The 16,998-nt window shown below is 40.2% G+C and overlaps 1 non-coding gene across 1 annotated transcript; it reads right to left on the reverse strand.

The window, feature by feature from the left end:
* Positions 1-824: 824 nt before the first annotated feature.
* On the reverse strand, positions 825-931 carry LOC112838073 (U6 spliceosomal RNA). The gene has a single exon (XR_003211874.1). It is a non-coding gene; the product is annotated as a U6 spliceosomal RNA (small nuclear RNA).
* Positions 932-16,998: the final 16,067 nt, after the last annotated feature.

Consider the following 16,998-nt stretch of genomic DNA (forward strand, 5'->3'; position numbering starts at 1 on the left):
CAGTGTGTCCAGAAGGCCTAACTTACACAACATACTTGCCATGAGTCCAAATTTTGACATCTTGATTATCAATTCGTTCCAATTTTACTGCATTCTACTCCATAATCCAATATGTCCAAGATCACGATAGATGAGATCATCTGGAGTGAAATACAGATAAATATACGGTTGACCCTTGAACACACAGGTTTGAACTGCGTGGGCCCACTTATGTGCAGATTTTTTTATAGTACTAAAAATATATTTTCTCCTCCTTATGACTTTCTCAATAACATTTTATTTTCTCTTGCTTATTTTATTGTAAGAATACAGTATAGCATACATAGACCATACAAAATATGTGTTAACTTACTGGTTATGTTATTGTAAGGCTTCCGGTCAACAGCAGGCTATTGGTAGTTAAGTTTTGGAGAAGTCAAAAGTAATATACAGATTTTCAACTGTGTGGAGGCTGGTGCCCCTAACCCTCGCCTCGTTTAAGGGTCACCTGTGTTTCTTTTTATTTTAGTAAATATGAATTTATTTTCGAGTGTGTCTTAGAACAAAACATGAACCGCTGACCAGTCTGTTGATTTCATGGATATTTTTTTACAAATAAGAATTATAAAGGGGAGTACTTGAATACCTAGATGTTTGGGAAGATATTGTTATATTGGCTCCTTTTTCTTTTGTTTTTTTCTTTTTTTTTTAATTTACACAAAGTTATTTATTTAGTAAACCACAGCATAGGACCTGTCACCCAAATCTTCTGACTTAAGTCCAATAATTGCTTTTTTAAACCACAAGGCATTACTACAAATACCCCGAACCTGGCATCAATCCAGAAAAATATGAAAGGCTTCATGAACTTGCGAGTCATCCTTGTGCAGGGGCCATGCTAATCTTCCCTGTATCATTCCAGTTTTAGTGTGTGTGCTGCCGACGCGAGCACTCCTTTTTTTTTTGATAGGACAGGTAGCCTAGTAGCAGAAGCACAGACTCTGAAACTAGACACCTAGGTTGAAATCATGGCTTCCCCACCATTAGCTGTGTGATGTTGGCAAACTTCTTATCCTCTTTGTGCCTCTGTTTGCCCATCTTCCAGATGGAGATAATAACTGTACCTACCCCACAGAGTTGTGAGGATTAAATGAGTTAATACAAGTTAAACATTTAGAACAGTGCCTGACACATATTAAGAACTATATAAGTGTCTGTTGATGTGATTGTTATTATTATTTAAAATTTGTAGTATTTATGATAGAGTACAATTGAGGCTCCACCAAGCTGTGCCACAGGGATCTTGTCCTCTCGCCTTATTCCCCTCCCTCACCCTCGTACAATGTTGCGTACACCTAGAAACACCCATACTCCTATTTGGGAAGCAAGTTGTGATAGATTCTTGTAAATATTTATGATGCTCAGGGCACCTGGGTGGCTCAGTCGGTTAAGCATCTACCTTCAGCTCAGGTCATGATCTCAGGGTCCTGGGATTGAGCCCCATGTCGGGCTCCCTGCTCAGCAGTAAGTCTGCTTCCCCTCTCTCTCTCTGACCCTCTTCCCCACTTGTGCTCTCTCTCTCTGTCTCAAATTAAAAAAAAAAATGTTTTTTTTTTTAATTTATGATGCTCAGCAGCTCCTCTTTACTACAATATAAAAGTAATACTTTATTGTTTTCTCTTAAGACTACAGTCTTGCAAGGACTTATACGTTCCATGTGACTGCTGACTCGCTATAAGAACTCTGGCGTATTTATGAGGCATGATGTTATTTGGGAAACCACATTGCTGGGAAAAAGCAGGTCACACTTGTCTGTACTCAGCCAAGCTAGGCTTTGATGTAGAGCCTTTAACTACATGTCAATAGTACATACAATGTGGGTAATGACGAATGAGTTGAAAACCCAATCTTTTATAATGTTTTATAGTTTAACAAAGTGTTTTGAATATATTGTTTTACTTAATATTCAAAAAAATCTCAGTATCCATTTTACAGATAAGGAAACCTCATTTCAGAAAAATTAAATAACACCCACAAACACTAGGCCAAAAATGTTTAGTACCAAATTTCCAACCAGAATGCGGTTTAGTATTTATCTTTTAGAGATAAACATTGAAATAATTAGTAAAAAGATGGCTTGGATTTCCTTCAAAATAATCTAACCAGGAAAAGGAGCATAGATGAAAAGAAATTGGCCAGGAGTTGATGAATGTTGTAGTTGGAGGATGGACATTTGCCGTTCATTATTCTTTTCCATCTACTTCTGTACATTTTTAAAATTTTCAACAATTAAAAAAGAATTTTTTTTTATAGTATTGTTTCTGGAAGCAAAATGTCAGAGTGTGAACCCTGGCTGTGTTTTTTTCATCTGCTATCTGTCATTGGACGAAGCTGTGCCCAGTCGCCTCACCCGCAATGTGGTAACAATAATAGCACTTCCCTCCTACGGAAGCTGTGAGAATCAGATGAGCTGCACATAACTGTTGCAGTCAACGACTTCATAGAGCCCTATTCTGATCCCCAGTTATTTGCTTTTTCTATAACAAGCTAATATCCATTTTGAACAAAATATAATAAACTCATCCATTCTTTCAATAAATAAGCACCTAAAGCATGTGTTCTAAGCACGAGGGATACAGAGGTGAACAAAATAAGCAAATTACCTGGCTTTACTTCACCTAAATTCCAATGGCAAGGAAAAAAAGTGTGTGTGTGTGTGTGTGTGTGTGTGTGTGTGTGTGTGTGTGTCTTCAATGCTAATAAAGGAGAAAAATCTAGCAGGATAAGGGGGATGAAGAGTGACTGAAAGAGGGTAGCCATCTGCTAGAGGACGATAAGCAAAATGGCCCCTGTTGTCCCAGAACCTACTCTTGCCAGCTCACAGAAGCAATCAACTTTCCAGGAATTCTGTAAACCAGCTGAAAAACAGTCATCTCTAGAACTTAAGATTAAATAAATTTTACAAAAACAAAGGTAATAAGTATTTAAAACGAATCACTTCCTAACTGGTTTGCTACAGTTTACTATCCACGCTTTTGAGGTCATCCGTGTCTATCGCGTCTGCCTGGTGGAAATGCTCTGGAAGGGAGTGCGGCTACCACTCATCTATTCCCAACACCGCCTGAAATAGCAGCACTGTAGGCACCTGCAGTTGGCCATGCTGGGAATATTTACACCAGAGAATCTGATGAGTGCACCAAATCAGAGCTTGTTTTATTGTCTGTTGATGGTCACCCTAAACTTCAGAAAATGATGAATAAAATGTCAACAATGCAGATGAAACTTAAAATTGTGTTTTAATGTGAATACAAGCACACACTTTTCCTCCGAGAGCTAATTGTTAAACATTTACCAGCACACTACAAACTAAGCTTCTCTAATAAAGTGATATTTGATTAATAAAGTGATAAAGAGACTTGGAGATGAGAGTGAGCCTTGCGGATAGCCTGCAGAAGAGTGTTCTAGGCAGACGTGGCAGCAAGTGCAGGCCAGTGGGGCTGGAACCAGGGGAGTCAGGGAAAAATGCTTGATGCCAGAGAGATAACTAAAAACCAGCCCTTTTGGCACCTTGTAGATCATTATAAGGGCTGCCTTTTAATCTGGAAGAGATGGAAAACCCCTGGAAGCTTTTGAGCAGACAAGTAACCTGATCCGATTTACATTTTAATAGGATGCTCTAGCTGCTGTGGAGAATACCAGAGGGAAACACAGAAGCAGAACACCTTGGAAGGCAAGGTGATGGTCGCTTTTACTTTGGTAGGAAAGGAGGCGTTAAAAATGGTCAACGTTTAGATAATATTTTGATGGAAAAGCCAACAGGACTTGCTGTAAGATGGGAAATTGGAGATGAAAGAAAGGAAAGTCAAGGGAGACTCCAAGGTGTTAGGCCTAGGCAACTGGAAGGATGGAGTTGATGTTTATCTTGGAGAAGACCAAGATGGTTTATCAGCACCACAGGAAGGGGTGGGAAGAATTTGGAGCTTGGCTTGGCTTGGCTTTGGACAAATTAAATATGAGATACCTATTAGATGTCTAATTGAAGATATTGACTAGGTCGTTGGATATTTGTGAGGGGTTCCGAGGAAAAGAGTAGGCTAAATGTATGTATCACTAGTGTTTAAAGGCATGAGACTGACCGAGATCCTGCAGGGAGCCAGTTTATACAGGACAAAGTTAAGTCTGAGCCCTGCAGCACTCCCACATTAAAGGGCCTAGAAAATGAAAAGGGACCAGCACAGGACACTGAGAAGGTAAGCCTGTGAAATAGGAGAACCTATAAACACAAAGAATTTATTTAAATTGTTATTTATTTCTTCGTACCCTGGTTCTTTCCTACAAAGGCTTTGAGGTGGGAAACAATGAAAGCAAATAATAAGCTAACAAAATTAAAATAGAAAAAGTCTGTGTCACCAAAAAAAAAAAAGACTAAAATCATGTGAACCATGAGAAATAACAGTATGGTTTCCATGAACTTCGCATTTGGTTCTGAGTTTTTAGAACTCACAACGAAAATGGAAACAGGATTCATGTATTAGTTGGCTAGGGCTGCCATAAGAAAATACCACAACTTGAGTGCCTTCAACAAAAGAAATAAATTTTCTCACAGTTCTGGAGGCTAGAAGTCCAAGATCAAGGTGTCAGCAGGTTTGATTTTTCCTGAGACCTCCTGCCTTGGCTTGCAGAGCGCTGCCACCCTCCCCCTGTGTCCTCAAATGGCTTTTCGGTGCCTGAGCAACCCTAGCGTCTCTCTCCCTCTTCTTACAAGGACAGCATTCCTATCGGATTAGGTAGGGCCCTACACTTATGACCTCATGAACCTTAATTACCTTTTTTAAGGCCCCATCTCCAAATACAGTCGCATCAGAGGTTAGGAACCCAACACATGAATTTGGGGACGGTGGGGGGCGGGGGACACAGTTCAGTCCATAAGGATCAGCGACGCTCTTTATTGACAAAATTCGAAAAAACTCCTCAAGTAGGACTGTGTACTATAGATGTTATATTCATCCTCTTTACATCAATGTTATTACAGAATGTTTGGTGTGCCCTAATATTACTTTTTAATGATTTTGTTGAATGTGCGTGAGAGACAGCATCCAGAAGGAATGTTCCTGAGCTGAGCAGAGGAGCTGGGAACTTGGTATGCACCAGTGTGCTATCTTCAGAAGTGCAAATGTCCTCTCTAAGAAATAAAGCCTCCTGCTATTCTGCTTTGATTGCATCTTTAGGCTTTGATACTGAGAAGAGGGGTAATCAGGAAGGAAAAAATTCTACATAATCCTTCCTAAAAGCCAGGCCAGATGCTGGGAGGTAATGCTGCAAGCATCACTGTTAGAAATAGAAGTAAAAATCAAAGACCCAGAAAAAGTCTGTGGAGCAGGACCACTAATATTTAAGATATGATGGGGAGTCACAAGATGTATTAAGAAAATTACCTGTTGGAAAAAAAGAAAGAAAATTACCTGTTGAAAACACGACTCCTTTATTCTTTAGGAGATGTACAAATACATATTTTTATTTTAACCCCCCCCAAAAATGTGTAAAGATGCTAGAGACTTGTGACTTCTCGTGCTTTACCAGGGCATTTTTATTTCCATTTGTTTCCTTGCTCTGATAAACAGTAAACCTTAAAAATAAAAAAGAGCTTGTTTGTTTCTAATTTTCTTTAGCATATTTATTGTTCTGAAAAAGTACTTTAGTTAAAATTTTTAAAATTTTTAAAAGCCTTTAAATTTGTTTCAAGGGTCCAATTTACTTAACCAAGGAACACTTTTTTAATGAAATACCTACTAACATCTTGATAAACTGAAAAAATTTTAGAATAGTGACTTAATTTTTTTAGCACAGCCCACAGTGAATACATTTTGCATTATAGCCTATTGAGCTCACCTAAACATGACAAAATCTTCACAAAATAATGCTAAAAATGTGATTTTTTTTCTATTTATTTCTCTTTTTTCAACACAAGTAACAACCCCACTGAATAGTTTCATGTCCTGTTAAACCATTGTAACCCATTCTTTAAAAAACGCCACTTTTGAAGATGATACTCAATAGTTGATGCAGGCACGGAATGATGCAATGATGTAATGATTATACAGGATATACCAAAAGTTTCCTTCCTTGTCCTTTAAAGTCAGCTGATCCCATCCATGTGACCACGCATGCACCTCCTGCCCACTGAAGCAAGCCCAGCTCATTCTTTGATGTTCTTCCCCCTCTGCTTCTCAGACTTTCCTACTGAAGTATCCTTTATAATAGCAAAGGAGAGAGAATATGCACACCACCGCTGATGGCTCGATCGTAGCCCAAAGCAGCCCACGCAAGGGTAAATTGTCTTTGAAGTCTTAGGTTTTATCCTAAAACTTCATGCAAAATTTGCATTTGACTCTGTAATGTAGGAAGTAATGTCATGTCAACGAACATTAAACACAACTGACTTTCCAGGAAAGTGTTCCAGGAAGGTTTTTTCTGCAAGAAAACTGCGGTCCCCACTGACAGATCACTCTTATTCTTCCACCTAATCACACCCTAATTGGATCCAGGATTATTTCAGTTTCTCCATCTCTAATCCTCAAAGTCTAACTTCCTGCCACTGCAGCCACAGATTTAGCAATCTTTCTAATTCACCTCTTCTTTGCATTCTTTTACGGTTTTTGACGGCGCATGGTCTTATCAATTCTTGCGCCCAATGAGAAGCCATATTCTAGTTCCCTGTGCAGAGAAACACATTCCGAACTCCAACCCATTCGTCCACACTTGACTCAATCAGGCTTGGCCCCTTCTTGGCTGAGAATTTATTCAAAAATAGAAATGGGGGGTGGAGAGAGGGTAGAGAAATTCATCAAGATTCCAAGGTTCCTCAGGACAAAACGAACTGGATTTTTAATGATGCCTGAACTACTTCAGCATTGGGTGTTTAATAGAGGCACTCAAAACTAGCACCTTCATGTATCAACAGAATCTCTTACCTCTGTCAGGTCCCCAGAGAGTTTCAAGGATCGATGTATGGAATACCCATAGACACTCATACAAGACTACATATATATCTACAACCCACAATTTTGGGAGAAGCCTCTTAGTCCACCAACCTGCAAAGGCAAAAGGGCAATTCTCTCCTTGAAAATTATGTTCAATTCCAGGCTGTCCTTTCAAAGTGTTGGCATTTCTACCACTCAGGATGTGGTAAAGGAGAGGATCTTCCAGTTTAGCCAAGTCCACCAAGTAGCTGTGCTCCAGGAAAGGAAATATGACACACTGTCCTGGACTCGATTCAAGGAAGGCCGCATTAGACCTTTTATTAGAAGGTCTCTTAACTGATACACTCCCAGCTCCAGCTCATGCTTAGCTTCAGTCCCTGACCAGCATCTCAGCAACACCAGCTCTTCTCCCCTGCCCCCACCACATACCCGCTACATACATTGTTGTCTGGGAGGAATAGATCACAACAGATTTTATATCAATTTTTAGTTCCTTATGAAACAGGTGAAAAGACCCTTGGCCAGTGTGGATGAGAGAAGTTTCTGCAGTCTTCTAGCCTGGGGTCCAGGTCCTTCTCCTTCCATTTACTCCTTGGCATATGCCACATAGCTTTGTTTCACACAAGTCCTTGGGATGTCACTTCCCTATTTAAGTCTCATTCTGTCTTTAGAAAATTGTCCTTGGTTATAATTGCTCAGTGTTAGCTGAAAATAACAATATGCATCATAATTATGCAGAAAAGCCAGGAACTAAAATTCTATCTCATAACCTTCCAGATTCAGATATAGGCACGTGCTCTAAGCCAAGATCCTCACACCATATATTGCTGGCACCGTGCTTTGTTTGACCCACACATTTGTTTATAAATTGACTTGGTAGCCCATACTTGGAAATCAGAAGATTTTTATTCAAATGTCCGGCTCTTCGTGAAAAATCAGAAGTCCTGGCAAAGCTTGGCCCATCTTCTGACATTCCCACACGACACCTCTGGAGCTGAGTGGCAATGCCTCCTTTAGATGCTGCTTCCTTTCTCCAATTCAATCCAGTAATCACCACTTTCTGTTTTCTCTCTAACACACCAACCAAGTATGAAATGCCATTTATCATTTATACTTGCACTGCTGATTTTCTTGAAACATAGAAATATGTCTTTGCAATCATGCCTACATCAAAGGTGGAAAAATAAAACATAGACTTCCTCAGAGATTTTGCAAAAAAATGAGATAAGAGTATATTCTTTGGTGGAAGCAAAAAATTATTCTTACAAGTTTAATATAAAGCATGATTTAAGCTGAAGGCATTCAACTTAAGACATCATTATAAAACAAACCACTGTAAGAACTACAAGGTAAAAACAAGTGTGATGAAATAAAAGTAAATAATAATAAAAGGAAATGAGGTGTCAGGGTTTGTTTGGGGATGTAATAAAGCTGCTATGAAATGCATTTACAAAGCTGGCTGTCTTCACTCATGTACCTCACCGTACAGCTGCCTACCCCCTAACCTCCCACCTTTATCCCCATCTTACCCCACTTACTTTTGAGTTTGTAACTTCTGCTCTAAAAAAATAAATCTATCAAAAGAAATTATACCCAACTGCCTCCTATTAACTCCCATGGACTCAACATACCTCTCATCTAAGGACACCATAACAACATGGCATTTTTCTGGTTAATAATGATCGCAAATCACAGAGAAGTGATATGTGTATTGTTTGAGATGTCTGGGAAAACTCAGTGACTTAAGAGTGAAACAAAATCTGAGGCATTTATACAACTGGATATTTCAGATAGGTTGGTGGTGAATTTCATCTCCTGTCCTAGACCAGCATAGAGCCATATGGAAGTAGGGACTGGAATATGTTTCAAGCTTGATAGAGAGGACTTCAGACTTGATATAGAACATAGACAAAGGCTAGTTGATATGGCAGGAACACATTTCTAATATTTGGACGAAGGAGAGTTAAACAAATGCTGTAAGCACTGATTAGGCAATGCGGAGGAGGAGGAAGAAGTTGGTGGCAGCGTAGGTGGCCTGGAAGAGAGTCAGAAAACATTGTGAGTAGATCAGCATGTAGTCACACACAGTGTTGTGATGCCAACAGATCATGCTCAGGACAGTCTGCCCCAGAGTCAACTATGAGCAGAGGCTGACCAAATCCTGGCAGGCCCAGGGAGAGCTATAATCAAAGGCAGCCCCTTCCTGAAGAAGGAGAGAACAGGTGGTCTGGAGCAAAGTTCAAGGAGGTAGAGCACTAACTCTTTCCCTCTAACATCATTCAGATAAAGAACAGAGTGAAGAGAATAGGCATTATTATGTAGTTTTTTTGTTTTTGTTTTTGTTTTTTTACTCTTAGATGTAATGAAGACATAAGAGATAGTGTCTTAAGGAGATACTTTACCTAGCAATAAAATCATTAAAAGTTCACTTTGGTGTGAGAGTACTACCTCATAATTATATGACTTGTTTGTTGCAAGCTTTCAAACTGAGTTCTGCTATTCCTGGAAATCCAAGAACCTCATCATGTAAAAGCCTGATGTGACAGAAGTTGCTAGAGCAATCTAACAAAACCAGGACAGTTCTGGTGAACTCTTGGGGCATAATAAATTACCCCCCAAACTTAGCAGCTCAAAACAACCATCTATTTGTGTACAGTATTAGGTGTCAGCAATTCAAGCAGGGCTCAGTTGGGTGGTTCTCCTTAGAGATCCTCAGACAGATCCTCAGACAGTTGCAGTCCACATATTGGCTGGACTACAATAATTTGAAAGCTCAGCCAGATGGGATGTCCAAGACAGCCAGCAGTTCCTTCTGGCTATCAGCTGAGAGCTCAGCTGGAGCTGTTAACTCAAAGCACCTACCATCCTGTCTCTCAGTGTGGCTGGCCCTTCTCACTACGTAGCTGCTGGTTTTTAAAGAGGCAGTATCTGAAGAGGAAGAGTCTGAAGAGTGCAGAGAGCAAGCATTCCAAGAGACCAAGGAAGAAGCTGCAAGACTTCTGACTTAACCTTGAAAGTGGCTCAGTGTCATTGGCACTGAACTTTATTGGTCAAGGAAATCACTAAGACTTTCCTGGATTCAATGTATCCCCATCATTCTACAAAAGGAGTATCAAAGAATTTGCCACCCTCTTTGATCCACCATACATGCCTTTCCATCATTCTTCTGTAAATCTTCCATAATTGCTTTTTCTACCTTTCTTATGTTACTCATGCCCATCTGAATTTGGAAGTTGACCTCCTTTATTCTAAAGCTATGGCCTTTAATTGAAACCCTTCCTGGTAGTCAAGCCCGCAGGTATGGAAAATATGCTCTCTAGTTTGTTTGTTTCCAACATTCAATTTACTGTTTTTACAACACCAAAACCCTTAGAAGCAACATTTCTCACCCACAGTTTGTGACAGGAAGGTATTTTTGAGTTATATTTAATGTATAGAATTTCAGCTAATCTCCCTTGAAGAAATAATACAAAACAAAGTTTCTTAAGCTTGGGAATCAGGAAAGACAGGCAGTAGACTTGTCTTTGTTACATGCTGTTCTAGTACAGTTGGTGTTATGTAGTCTGTTCCTAGTTAATCTCAAATTATCTTTATACAATAAAAGCTTATAATATCACTTTTAATCAAATTTTTTGTCTTTTGTTCTCATGTAAAAAGATGTTTCTGATCTCTAAAACTCTAAAAAGAGTAAAAAGGATGTTCTTATTTTCCCCATAATGACGAAATTGCTGTATCTTCTTTCCTCATGGCTAATAAAGCACTTAAAATCCACACCCCAAATCAGATGCCTTATTGAAAGGAATTAGAGTTTACCATGGAAATGGAGGCTTCCTTTCAAACATGCCTTGGGGCCTTTATCCTAGACTGTGAAACTTAAAAAATGTTTTTCATCATGTACGATCTGGTTCTCTTTTTTCATTCCTTTTTGTTTGCAGACTTGGGGTGGTTGGAGATTTTTTTTTTTTAGAATCAGGCAGTGGCTGTTTCTTCTTTAGTTTCATCAATATAATTTCTTTTCTTCTATGATACTGTCATATTCCTCCTCCTCCCCCTTCCTCTCCCTCCCCCTCCACTTCCTTCTTCTACTCCACGTTTCTCACATTTATTTTCCTCCTCCCTTTTCTTTTTAGCATGTTGCACCCTTGAATTGGATTTATATCAAAGGGAAATGAAGAAAATCAATAAAAGAGGAAAAACTAAACATGAAGCTTTGTATATCTTTCACTGTAAGGATTTGTGGAATCAAATCTATGGTTCTTCACTAACTCTCCCTAAATTAAAAGAGTTTCAGCCTAGTAGACAGTCATTTAAATTAAACTAAAAAACTATCTAGAGCAAAGAGAGGAGATTTTAAAAAAGATTAGCAGAGTATTAAGTTAAAAGAGATTTTAAAATATATAGTAGGTGATAGGCAAATCCATAGTGATGGAAAATAGGTAAGTGGTTGTCAGGGACTGGAGGAGGGACAACAGGGAATGATTGTTAATAGGTCAGGATTTCTTCTTGGAGTAATGAAAATGTTCTGGTACTAAAGTTCAGCTCTTCATCTATTGTTTCCCCTAATACTCTTATGGACCCCAGGACTTGTTCTGATCTGAAGAAATTCTACATTTCCATCATCAATCCTAAATAGGTTGTATTACACCATCCTGGTAGGTTTGTGGGAGGTAAGCAGGAAGGAAAGAATTGTCTGAGGAACAAAGAGCCAAAAATAATCCCAAGCTGAAGTGCCACCTCACCACCCCCATGTGTGGCTCACTCCAATCACATGGATGATCATAGTTCATTCTGCTCTAAGTATTCAAGAATTCAAACTTATTCCCTCAAAAGGAATTGCAAAATGCTAACGCAATCTTGAGTAAACAGCTAAGGTGTTTATTTGTTAATGAGCTGGACACCTTGATACAGACATAAGCAGAAAGAATATTGTTAACGCTTTGAAAATCAGAACACACACTGTGATTTTGTTTAGTCATATAAAATTCAAACTGTGTCTAATTTTCATGCAAACTTTTTCCCTATGTAAATAAAGAGAAGACGATTGTGGAATTATTTCCCTTTGTAAAGAAAATTCGGTTCTTTAACCATCTTCTCCTTGAGGTTGTTTCAAGGCATTGTGCTTTATTTTGTCTTGGGCATAGGGGGTAGGAGGTTGAGGGAGTACTGCTTGTTTTCTAAGGCTAGCTTCCGTAATCTCTTTATAACAACAGTGTTTTTGAAGGCCTAATAGATTGGTTAGTGTCCTAGGCTAGACAAAGCTGTTTTCTTCCCCTCTGAAAACCTTGAATGTGAAAAATAGAGATGTGTAAGAAGATTGTAATCAAAGAGGAAGAGAAGCAGTAGGGAAGGAAGAAGAAAATGAGGAGGAGGAGACGGAGGAGGTTTGTAGAGAGTTGGAACAGAGACATGAGATTTGGGCTTGAAAGTGGTCCAGCAGATCCCTGAGATTGGGAAGAATCCTAACAATTCATTGGTGGAGGAAACCACGGGCCTCAGAGTCTTAGAAGTGTCAAAGAAGCCTGTTGGATTAACATTTTAATTCAAAATCAAAGCCACCTCCATTTCTGTGTCTCCTTTTTACTTCCTCTTCCCCAGGAAGTTTTTGACTACCCCCCAAAAAGAACTTGCTACCTAATCCCTTCCTTGGCCATCTCTGTTCCATCTGGGTCCCTCTGGGATGGCCCCACAAAGCCAAATAGATTTATTCTGTCCCTTCCCTGTATAGCCATGTCATTACCACATGGGTAATAGTGTGATGACCTTTGCACTTACTGTTGCTTCTGCAAGGAAATGTTCTTCCTCAGATGACCGCGTGGATGCCTCCCTGTCACATTTGGGTTCTCCAGGAAGCCCTCTCTGAAACAGACTTGGGCACATAGGATGTTTATGAAGAGATATTCTTGGAATCAACTGTGGAAAGGAAGGAAAGGAAGTTATGTGGGCTCAACATCCTCAACTGCCCCAGGAGGTGACTCTGAAACTGAAATTGCCCAACAGGTAGGTCTCGTTTGGGCTTTTATACCCCACCTTGATTAGTCAGTAGACGTGGGCCACCCACAGGAAGGATGTGCCCTTGAGAAAGAGGCTTTTTGCAGCTGAAGCAAGCCCTGAAAGTTCTGACATTGAAGGCTGCCTGGTGACAGCTCACCAGCAACTGGGGCAGAAATCCTTCCTTGAAGGGAAATCTGGGTGGCACATCCCTGCATCTACACATCCCCCACTTCATGCAGACTCTGCATATAGCTTACCTCCTCAGAGAAGCTCTTCCTACCATCCTTTGTAAAACATCCCCACTCCTAGCCCCCAAACACAATCCCAGCCTTCTTTCCCTGTTACCCTGCTTTATTTCCAATGAACATATATATTTAAGTATACATTTTCTACACATTACACACACATACACACACACACACACTCTCTCTCTCTCTCTCTACATGCTAAATGTAAGTTTCATGAAAGCCTGAACTTTGTTTAATTCAAATGGCTAGGTCCCCAGTACTTATAACGTACAATAATTCTTGGCACATGGTAGGCAGCCGAAAAATATTTATTGAATTAATAAATCAAATTTGGCTGTCACCTAGATCGCTTATTTGAGGGATATATCCACTGAGACAATCTAATAATTCTGTTGCATAGGCTAGGATTCTTAGGTACTATCCAAAAAAACTTAAGTGACCACAGTAAAACAAGAACATTAGTGTGACACGGATATTGTCTAAGGTTTGACCTACCGAAGATGCTCTCTACCACCGGTAGAAGGAACCCAAGCAAACTTATTCTACTGTATGAGGGACCCGCCCTGAGAGCCCCTTAAAGAAAATACAATGTATTTAGTTGCTAGGGCTTTTGCAACAAAGCACCACAGACTGGTGGCTTAAACAACAGAAATTTATTTTCTCATTTATCTTCTGAAGCCCAGAAGAAGGGTATCCGCAGTGTGGATATCTTCTGAGGCCTCTCCTTGGCTTATAGATGCCCGTCTTCTCTCTGTCTTCACATGGTCTTCTGATATGTCTGTGCCCAAATTTCCTCTTATAAGGACACCAGTCAAACTGGATGAGGGCCCATCCTGATGACCTCATTTTAACTTAATTACCTCTTGTAAGACTTTATCTCCAAATACAGTCACATTCTGAGGTACTAGGGGTTCAGGCTTCAACATGAGTTTGGGAGGAGGGCAGGAAACAATGCAGTCCATAATACACAACCTACTGGGTTTCTACAAACCAAGCAGGATTAACAACACAATAGATTTTAAAATTAATTCTTGCCCCATACACCCACCCTAAAATAAATGAGCATCAGTCCACATGGAAAATCCCATAAGACTGCCCAGATATGAAAGCTGATTGACAGCATATAAATAAAGGAACGAGACAGACTTACAGGAGTTCTTTCAGTTTTTTGGCAAGTGGACAGGCTTAGTTTAGCTTCAAGTTGGCACCTCAAACCTTCATTCTACACCAAGGCACATATAAGATGATTTACTGTCTAAGACATTATATTGTAGAATGACTTGGCCCAAGGTGAATAACCTCTGGACCAGTTATATCAGTAAGACATGCTATTATTGTTGAAAACAAATAGTGGGCTCTTTACAAAGGAAACACTGAAGTGGTTTCAGTATGTTCGAACTGAAATAGGAGTGAAGTGCTGAGTTATAATGCCCCAGCTTGCGAGCACCCTGTTTCTCCTTATCTGCATTGCCAATCAAATCTTCAAAGGAAGTTGTGGATTTCATCTGCTTTTTCTTTTTGTTTATAAAAAGGTACTATTGGTATTTTAAAATCTTGTTTCTTTCTAAGATTTTATTTATTTATTTGACAAAGAGAGAGAGAGCACAAGCAGAGGGAGCAGGAGGGAGAGGCAGAGGGAGAAGTAGGCTCCTGCTGAGCAGGGAGCCTGATGCGGGGCTCGGTCCCAGGACCCTGGGATCATGACCTGAGCCGAAGGCAGACACTTAACCAAATGAGCCAGCCAGGCGCCCCTAAAATGTTGTTTCTTAAAATGTAACCCTTTTCAGCAAGATCAGAATCACCTGGGGTCTTATTATTAGCAGACATTGTGGCTCTCCAGACCCACAGAAGGTGATTCCCTGGCGATGGGACCCAGTAATCTGCTTTTGTAACAAGTTCTTCAGATGATTCTTATGTATAATATAAAACTTGAAGAACTTTGGGGCACCTGGGTGGCTCAGTCAGATAAACATCTGTCTCTTGATCTCAGCTCAGGTCTTGATCTCAGAGTTGTGAATTCAAGTCCCATGTCGGGCTCCACACTGGGCACAGAGCTTGCCTACAAAAACAAACAAACAAAAACACTTGAGGTTTATTGTTTTTAGGAGTTTTGATCAAGATCACATACCGAAAATATTTACTTCGGTGGATAGATGGGGTGGGGGTGCTCCTTAGGATAGCAGGAAAAGAAACATTAACAACAGTAGTTTTGTTTTGAACACAGTTGTACATAGGGCACACATCAGCCCAAATGTCATTATGACTACTCTTAACTGAAGTCCATGCCATGCCTAAGGGCTCTCACAGAAAGTGAAAATCATAGGTCAGAGTGGGAATCTATCTTCCAGGTGAGGGACGCCTGCTCGAAATTCTAAAAAAAGGCGAGGGCCCTACCTGTCAAGCAACCGAGCAGATCCTGAGCAGTAGCCAGCACTGCAACTGCTAGGTCAGTTTGCCAAACTTCCTGGATTCAGCAGCGAGGAGGCAAGGAGCCCACATGGATTTGTACGGTTTGTTACACGTGGCACAGAAGACAGTGTGAGCACCACGTTCACGTGGGTCGCTCTTGCACCCCAAATTCCACAGCCGCCAAGCAGAGGGAGGTCCAGAGGGTTTGTGTCATAGCGAGGAACCCTGAGCTTCGAAAAAACCCATTCTATAAAAGGAGCTACTGATAAACCTGTCCATCCACCCTTACCGAGAGAGACAGTATCTTTATTATCCTGATCAGGAAACGAATCTGCCTACTGACTCAGAGAGAGATACTATCCTTATCACCCTGGACTGTCTCCAGGGAGGGTGGGAACCCAGCTTCATTATCCTGCAGAATAAGCAAATCTGCCTCCTGCCTGGAGCAACTTTGCAAATATCCTTGAACAAAGTTGTCGATGCTCTTTGCTCAGAAGCCATCCAGAAGGGCCGGGATTATCTCTCAACACTACCTCTTAGTATGTTTGTTTTGCTTTGATCACTCAAATTTAGCGTGAGTGTTAGAAGAACGCAAGCCTGTCTTCTTTCATTGACTTCCGAGGATAAATCTTTCTGTTTAATACTTTGTATCGTCATGAATTCAGGCTTCAAACTTTCTTAGGGGTGTATCCTAATCTCCAGCAGAATCTGGCATACAGCCTCCATATTAGACAGGTCAAAGCAGAACTGCTGTCTCAGAGGAGATGAGCTGATGCTGTCAGGAGCTGGGACTTCTCCTCAGGCACCTTGCCTTCACCTTCCCTGCATTAGATTCTGGCCCCATTTGGCCTCTGAGCATCCTCAAAACCCCATACTCTGTAAAACATAAGTGAAAACCATCACCGTAATGAAACAGTGATTGATGTTTTATAATTACTAGCCCACGCCTCAGCAGGTTGGTAGGTTATCAGGCAATGAAAGAACGGGTCACATGGGTATGAATAAATAAAAAGCAGTTCTTACTGATATTAGTGGAGACAGGGGAAAGCTGGTAGTTTTAATTAGTCACTAAGGTGTGGAGACAAATAGTTTAGTTTCTGGTAATAGGAAACATGTCGAAGGGTAGCCTTAGAAGATCATACTCACCGCTGCACCCATTTACCTAATTACTCACTCATTTATTTTATTCAGCAAGAATATTAATATTGATAACCTACTAAATACCAGACGATATTGTTAGTACACAAAAATGAATAAAACATGATCCCAAAGGAGGGATAAGTGGAAGCAAGTATTACCAAAGTAAAAATTATGTAATTTACACACATGTGCTCTAAGAGGGTGTGATGTGTTTCTATGATGTTTTCTGCTAGTTGACTTTTTCTGCCTAA

This window comes from Callorhinus ursinus, unplaced genomic scaffold (assembly GCF_003265705.2).
Source record: "Callorhinus ursinus isolate GAN/ISIS: 27379988/994484 unplaced genomic scaffold, GSC_fseal_2.0 scaffold22, whole genome shotgun sequence".
Lineage (NCBI taxonomy): Eukaryota > Metazoa > Chordata > Mammalia > Carnivora > Otariidae > Callorhinus > Callorhinus ursinus.